The sequence below is a fragment of the Arachis hypogaea genome, chromosome 5 (genome assembly GCF_003086295.3).
Source record: "Arachis hypogaea cultivar Tifrunner chromosome 5, arahy.Tifrunner.gnm2.J5K5, whole genome shotgun sequence".
Lineage (NCBI taxonomy): Eukaryota > Viridiplantae > Streptophyta > Magnoliopsida > Fabales > Fabaceae > Arachis > Arachis hypogaea.
In genome coordinates, this window is record NC_092040.1 from 112172498 (window position 1) to 112179606 (window position 7109).

Below are 7109 nucleotides of genomic sequence, written 5' to 3' on the forward strand. Positions count from 1 at the left end.
CATCAAATCAAGACATTATAGTTTTTTTTTTTAATTTGGTGTCCAGACGTTATAATATATTTGTAGAATAATAGATATCTAGATTTTTCTCTAAATAAAATAAAATCTATTAAATCTTTGTAGGACCTAAAGTAGTTAATGATACTATCTATTCTTGAAAATAAAAAGAAAATTATGATTTAAATATCTAACCTTACAGATAATAAAAAAAAGCTCTTCTAGTTATCTAATTAATGAAAAAAATGCTAGATTGCTAGTTTCAAGTCATTATTATGAACAAAATGAGTTTCTCTTTTTTGGGGGAGGGGAGCGGCTTAAATGACTTTATTCAATTACGGCTTCAATAATTTGAGCAAAAAAGTTGTAAGTATAACATTTTTTTTTGTCAAATACTCTTACACACTTTTTTTTAATAGATTTTATATATTAACTTTTTAGACATAACTAAAGTTTGAATTTGGTGTACCTCTTAACAAAGCAAACATAATGGCCACAAAATCAAGCCTTGCGATGTGCAAGTATCTCAACTTTTTTTTTTTTGGTTTTAAGCTAAGCCCAATAACTCTACCCGAAACTCATCCGCCCCGAAATCTAGACTCCCTTATCATTACGCTCTTGAAAAAGAGGCCTTAAATATAATGTGTGTTCATGGCCATTGCAATGTTAGTGTTCTCTCTGGTGCCGCCCTTGCACTGAACAAATCTAAAACCCATAGCGATTTGTAAGTGTGGATGTGACTTTCGGTTAGGTCTCCTCTATTGCCTGCGCTTTGAATGAAGCTCTGACGCCGAAGGTGCACAAACATGGAAGCTTCAGCTTCTTCTCCTCTAAATTTGTAATTTCAATGAAGTTGTTTCTAAGTTCCAGCCTATTTGTTCTTGAACTCGTTCCCTACACCGAGCCTAGGATTGGAAGTGAGGCGAGCTGAGCCGAGCTAGACCAAGCTCAAGCTCGACTCACAAAAATTGAGCTCGGCTCACGGCTCGACTTATTAACAATCGAGTCTATTTTTTAAGTTCAAGCTCGACTCACCGAAAGCTCACGAGCTGGTTCGAGCTCACGAGTTGGCTCAAATAATAGAAACATAAATACATAATCTATAATTCTATATCAATAAATTATAACTTATATATTTTAAAAAATACTTAAAAAGATCAATTTTATATATTGTTATCTATCAATAAATTATAATTTTTTATTTATGTCCTACATCAAAATTATATGTAAAAAATAAATTTTAAATTTTAAATAATTAAGATCATTAATATATATGGTTATATAGTACTATTTCATATGTATATATATAATATTAAAAATATAGATTAAATGCATATAGGATATGTGTATTAATAATTATCTATATATAATCGAGTCAGCTCACGAGCTAATGAGTTGAACTTATCCAAGCTCAAGGTTGACTCATTTAATTTATGAGCTCAACTCCAAGCTCAAGTTTGGCTCACTAGCTCACGAATTTAGCTTATCGAACTATTAACGAATCGAGCTCGAGCTAGCTTATGAGCTAGCTTGACTCACTTCCAGCCCTAATCGAGCCCGCTCCCTTTTCTCTTGTAGCCAACATGCATCTTCAGTTTGGTTGCATCTCTTGTCTCAATTCAAATTGCTGCTGCCGCTGGAAATCCACCCTTATCGTTTCTTCATTTCCAATTACTTTAAACAAGGTCATGGAAGACATGTGATTTCTTAGGTCAAGTTTGCTCATGTTGGTTCCTCCTTAAACCCCTGAATTTGGTATTGATTTTGATTGATGTTTGTCTCTGAAATTGTTCTACATGTAACAATTACTCTTGTTCTCGGTTGTTGAATTTTCTAAATTATTATTTTTCTATTTTTTTTATTAATTTTCCTTTTTCAAGAGTTGTTGTCAACTTTGAGTTTCCAAGTTGATAATACGCTGCATCGCTAGAGGTAGTTGCATACTCCAACTTTGACGAAGGCAATCTGACGCTGCCATTTTAGCAACTGTGTGAGCAAGCAGGTTTTCTTTCCTAGGTGTCCAAGTTAGACCACAATTTAGTAATCTTTTTATTAGTTCTCTAATATCCTGTAGTATTGCTTCAGTTTCCCCGACAGAAGTATTTGATTTTATGGTTTGGATTAGTTTTAAACTCTGATTCAATTAATGTTTTCTCCAATCCAAATTATCAATATTAATAATAAGGGTTTGTCTAATAATTATAACTTCAGCTATTATACTTGAATGTGTGCTAATTTTTTCAGAAAATATTAACACAATCTTTCTATTATTGTTCCTAATTATTACAGATATTGCTCATTTTCCATCTTTCGTCTAAAAGTAACATCCACATTAGCCTTTAACCAATCTTCCAATGGAGGCCTCCATGGCTCCATCTGATCAGGTGTGCTCTTCTATTTTTCTCGCTCTTCTTTTCTATAAATTGCTGGTCTGTTGTATTTTAAGATAGATTCTCTATCAGTTTAGCTCTTTTAATTGTCTATTCTGGTTGAATATTCTACTGCTGAAACATTTTTTAATTTCTTGTCTTCCATACCTCTCAAGCTAGAAAATATACTCTACTTATTCTCATCTCTTGATGATCTCCTCTCTGTTTTTTTTATTTTCTCTATACATTCCATGAACCAAACCCCAAACGATTTTACTAAGTCTGCTGAGGGTGTGCACTGACATTCTACCCCAAACCAAGTGGCTCACGCCCATTCGCAGAGAAGCAGGACATACTCTGTAGTTTCAATCCCCATGTTACATACACACTTGGCAAATAGGACTAGTTATAAATTTTTTTCTTATATAAGTTAGCATTTACAGGCAGGATATCTTGGGTTGCCTTCCATAAGAACATTCTAATTTTTGGAAAAACATTCATATTCCAAATCTCATTCCATAGTCCCCTTCTATATGTGCTTGTTGAAGGACCATTTTGAGTTTTTTTTTTCGCTTCTAATCTTGCTGCTTGATAACCAGTTTTGATTGTATAAATATCATCTTCTCTCCAAGGCCAATATAGAGTGTCACACCTTTTTATTGTACTTATTGTGTTCTCATTATGCTATTTGCTACCTCTTGTGAAAATATTGAGTAATTTTGGTTCTATCCCACTTGCCATTTTTATTGAGTAGCTCATTTACTTTTCTATCCTCTGCTATCCCCAATTGTCCTTCCTTATGCTAACTTGGGTACCATCTCCCATATACCACTTTTCCTGTTTTTTGAGCAGCTCCCTACCTTATAAAATACTCTTCCATACCCACGAAACATTTCTTGAAGCCATCGCTTCCCAAAAGTTCTTTCTCGGGAAATAAACAGCCTTTAGGATTTGCACCCATGTTGCATTTCGGATCTTTTATAGTTATCCAAGCTTGCTCCAGCCCCCTCGTCCCTTTTACTTGCTGTTATAGATTTCCAGCTCTTTCAGTGTATGCCTCGCTCTTTTCCTTATGAAGCCTACTAAAATCTCGCCACTCTTGAGCTCAGCCTTCTATAAAAGCCTTTTGAAAATCTAATCACATTCATTGCATAAGACGGTATTGCTTGCACAACTACTTTTATTAAAGTTTTCTTCCCTGCTTGACTTAATAGCTTTTCTTTTTAACCTTCTAGTTTGTTTATGACCTCCTCGATCCATGCTAAAGCTTTATTTTGGGACCTTCTCCAGTTGGCTGGTAGCCCCAAATACTTCTCTGGAGTGTCCAATGTCGTCATACCGAGATTCTTCTCGATGTTCACTCTAGTCTGTATAGGCACTTGATATCCAAAACTAACTCCTAATTTGTCTAGATTGATTTTCTGACTCGAAATTTCAGTATATTCATTCAAAACTGTAATGATCTGAAAAATTTCTTCCTCCTTTGCTTCTGCCAAAATAATATAGTAATCCACAAAAAGTAAATAAAAAATAGTAGGTGTTGTTGGTGCTATTTTGAATCCTGAAATTCTGCCTTCTCTTTGTTCCTCACTCATTAGGACTGTCAACACCTCAGCTGCCATTATAAAAAAATACGGTGATAAGGGATCGCCCTGTCGAAATCCCCTATATGACTTGATTTTCCTTGATAGCTCTCCATTAATTTTGAATCTATAGATAACACTTGTAACACATGCCATCATCAACTTCACCCACCTGACTTGGAATCCGAAAGTTGTGAGGACCTTTTCTAGGAAGTCCCATTCAAACCTATCGTAAGCTTTGTTCATGTCTAGCTTAATTGCTATATTTTTAGAACTGTTTTTTTTTCTTTTCTGTTAAGGCTATAATAAGCCTCTTGTACTATAATGATATTGTCTTGTATGAATCTACCCCCACAAACGCACTTTGAGTCGGCGATACAACTCTTTTCATCATCTTCTTCATTCTCTATACTAGGACTTTTGCTAAGATTTCATATACAAAATTGCAACAACTTATGGGTCGTAGCTGGTTGAGGTTCTCTGGGTTCTTGATCTTAGGAATTAAGACCACTGTTGTCTCGCTCCCCTCTTCAGGTATGTACCCACTATTAAAAAAATTCCTTTATTATCGCACACACGTCGCTCTTAATGAACTCCCAGTATTTCTGATAAAACAATCTGTTCAAACCATCAGGCCTGGGTCCCTTAAGACCTCCCATGCTAAAGACATCCATTCTTATCTCCACCTCTGTGACTTCTTTTAATAGGTCATCATTCATTCATTAGTTATCATTCTTGAAATTTTATTGATGATTTTTTCAAAATCTTGCCATTTTGTTGAATTGAAAAGGCTCTGAAAATGGCTCTCAATATGTTCCATCATCTCCTATGTTCCATTCAGACATTGTCTCACACTATCTTTTAATTTCTCTATATGGTTCCTGTCTCTTCTCTGAATAGCAGTCGCGTGAGAGAATGTCGTATTTTTATCGCCCCACCTTAGCCATTTTATTCTAGCTTGCTGGTCCTAGTATTTTGCCTTTTGCTTTCATAGTTTTGCTATCTCTTCTTTTAACTCTAGAATCATTTTCTGTTGCCCTTCTGAAATTTTTGATGTTTGCAGTCTTCTAAGTTCCTCTTTCATTTTTTGAATTTTTCTATATGCCCTTTTGAAGGTCACATTGCTTCGTGTCTTGAGTTCTTCTCTGCAATTTTTAATTTTTTCCATCATCTTACTCCAATTATTTCCATTTGATTCCTCCTTATTTCAGCTTTTGGTAACTACTTTCTCATAGTCTTTGTGATTGACCCAATACGATTCAAACTTGAAGCTCTTCCATGATTCATTTTTTGGCTCTAAATTCAGAATGATTGGACAATGGTCTGAGCTTATGGCTGGCATGGCTGTCAAAGAGGCATGTTGAAACATACTTCTCCAATTCTAATTGGCTAACGCTCTATCTATTCTCTTCCTAATAATCACTCTATTCCTCCAGTTGCTAAACCAAGTAAATCTACCTCCTTTCAACTCTATATCCATTAGAGGATTAACATCAACAAAATTTCCAAACTCCCTTACCTGATTCTGTGGTTTCGGGTGCATCCCACCTTCTCCTCTTGTTTTAATACATCATTAAAATCTCCTATAAATAGTTGGGATATGTCTCTATGATTATTATTTGATGTGATATCCTTCTACAACTCCTTTCTTCTCCTAAAAAGAGGATTACCATATACAAAATTACAATACTATATATTTCCTTTTTTGTCTTCAATACGAGCTTTAATGTAATTGTCACACCAAAAATGAACATTAACATTATATATTCCATTCTAAAATAAGCAAAGACCACCAGACAATCCCTGAGGTTCAATGCAAAAAGCTTCATCAAAATGTAGCATTTTCCTATTTTCCATGACAGTTTTTTCTTTTGTTCTAGTTTCTATTACAAATACTATCGCTTGCTTTATCTGTTTGCATAAATTCTGAAGCTCTGAAATTACACTGTCGCGGGAGTTACTAACCCACGACAATTCCAACTTATCACACTAATGGCTAAGTTGGGGGCATGTTAAGACCCGCCTCCTCAGCCATAAAATATTTCATGACAGTTTCTTTGGTTTGCAATTTTTGTTCCTTCATTCCTAGTTCGTGCTTCCCCAATTTTGCCTTGCCTTTTTTTCTTGCCTTGATGTTTTGGTTCACCCCCTCTTCACCCTCTTCCACTTCTATTACATGTGCAGCATTCTCGTCCTTTCTTTTTCTTTTCAGCTTCAAGCTATCCCTTATGCATCTTGCTAATTTCACCTCACTCTCCTTTGTTATAGTAAGTAGCTGGTTGTCATTGCTATCCTCTTCCTCATCTTCCTTAACCAATTTCACAAAGTATAAATCTCCATTAGTTGACATGTGTACTTGTCTTTCTTGTGCCAATCTTGCTGATTTTTCACACCTTTTTTTATTCCAACATATTTTCTTCTTTTTCACGTGCTCTCTTCCTTCTGTTTTATTTTCTACTATGACTCCTTGCTTCTTTTGCTAACTCACCTTGCTGTCTTTATTTTTTTGGGACCCTTTACCCCACTGATTTAACATTTTTTCAATAGTTAGTCTTTTCTCATCTTTAGTCCATCTTCTCTTGAACCTCTTTACATTCCTTGAACATCATATAGTCCCTAATTGTAACATGACTCTCACTTGAGCCAAATTCTTTTCTCCTGATTATACCCATTTTCTCATTGGTAGTTTGGTGTATTGGGCTTTTCACTGTATCATTTTGATAGAACACCATGTTGGGTTGTACATTATTTTCTCTTTCTATTGGCCTGCTCCTTCTTTATTCATTTTTTTGCTTTTATGTCTGTTCTCTTCATGCCTCCAATGATTCTCTCTATATAATTTTTTGGCATTCGTATCATGGTTTGATTTATCCCCCCAATCTATCCCTTGTACCAGAGGAGAGATTTTCTCAATCCTCCTTCCTGTTTGAGCCCTTTTACCTAATTCCAAGACAGCAGTATCTACATCACCCATTAGCTCTTTCATATTAGTCCCTTCATTTTGTTTCGAATTTTTCTACAATGCCACTTGTCTATTTACTGATAGATCTTGTGTACCATCTACTCTGCCCACTGATTTTACTAAGATACTAGCCTGAGAGCTCCTTACCCACCCTTGACTAGACTCTTCTTCTCTCTCTCGATGCCTTCTCTTCCATAT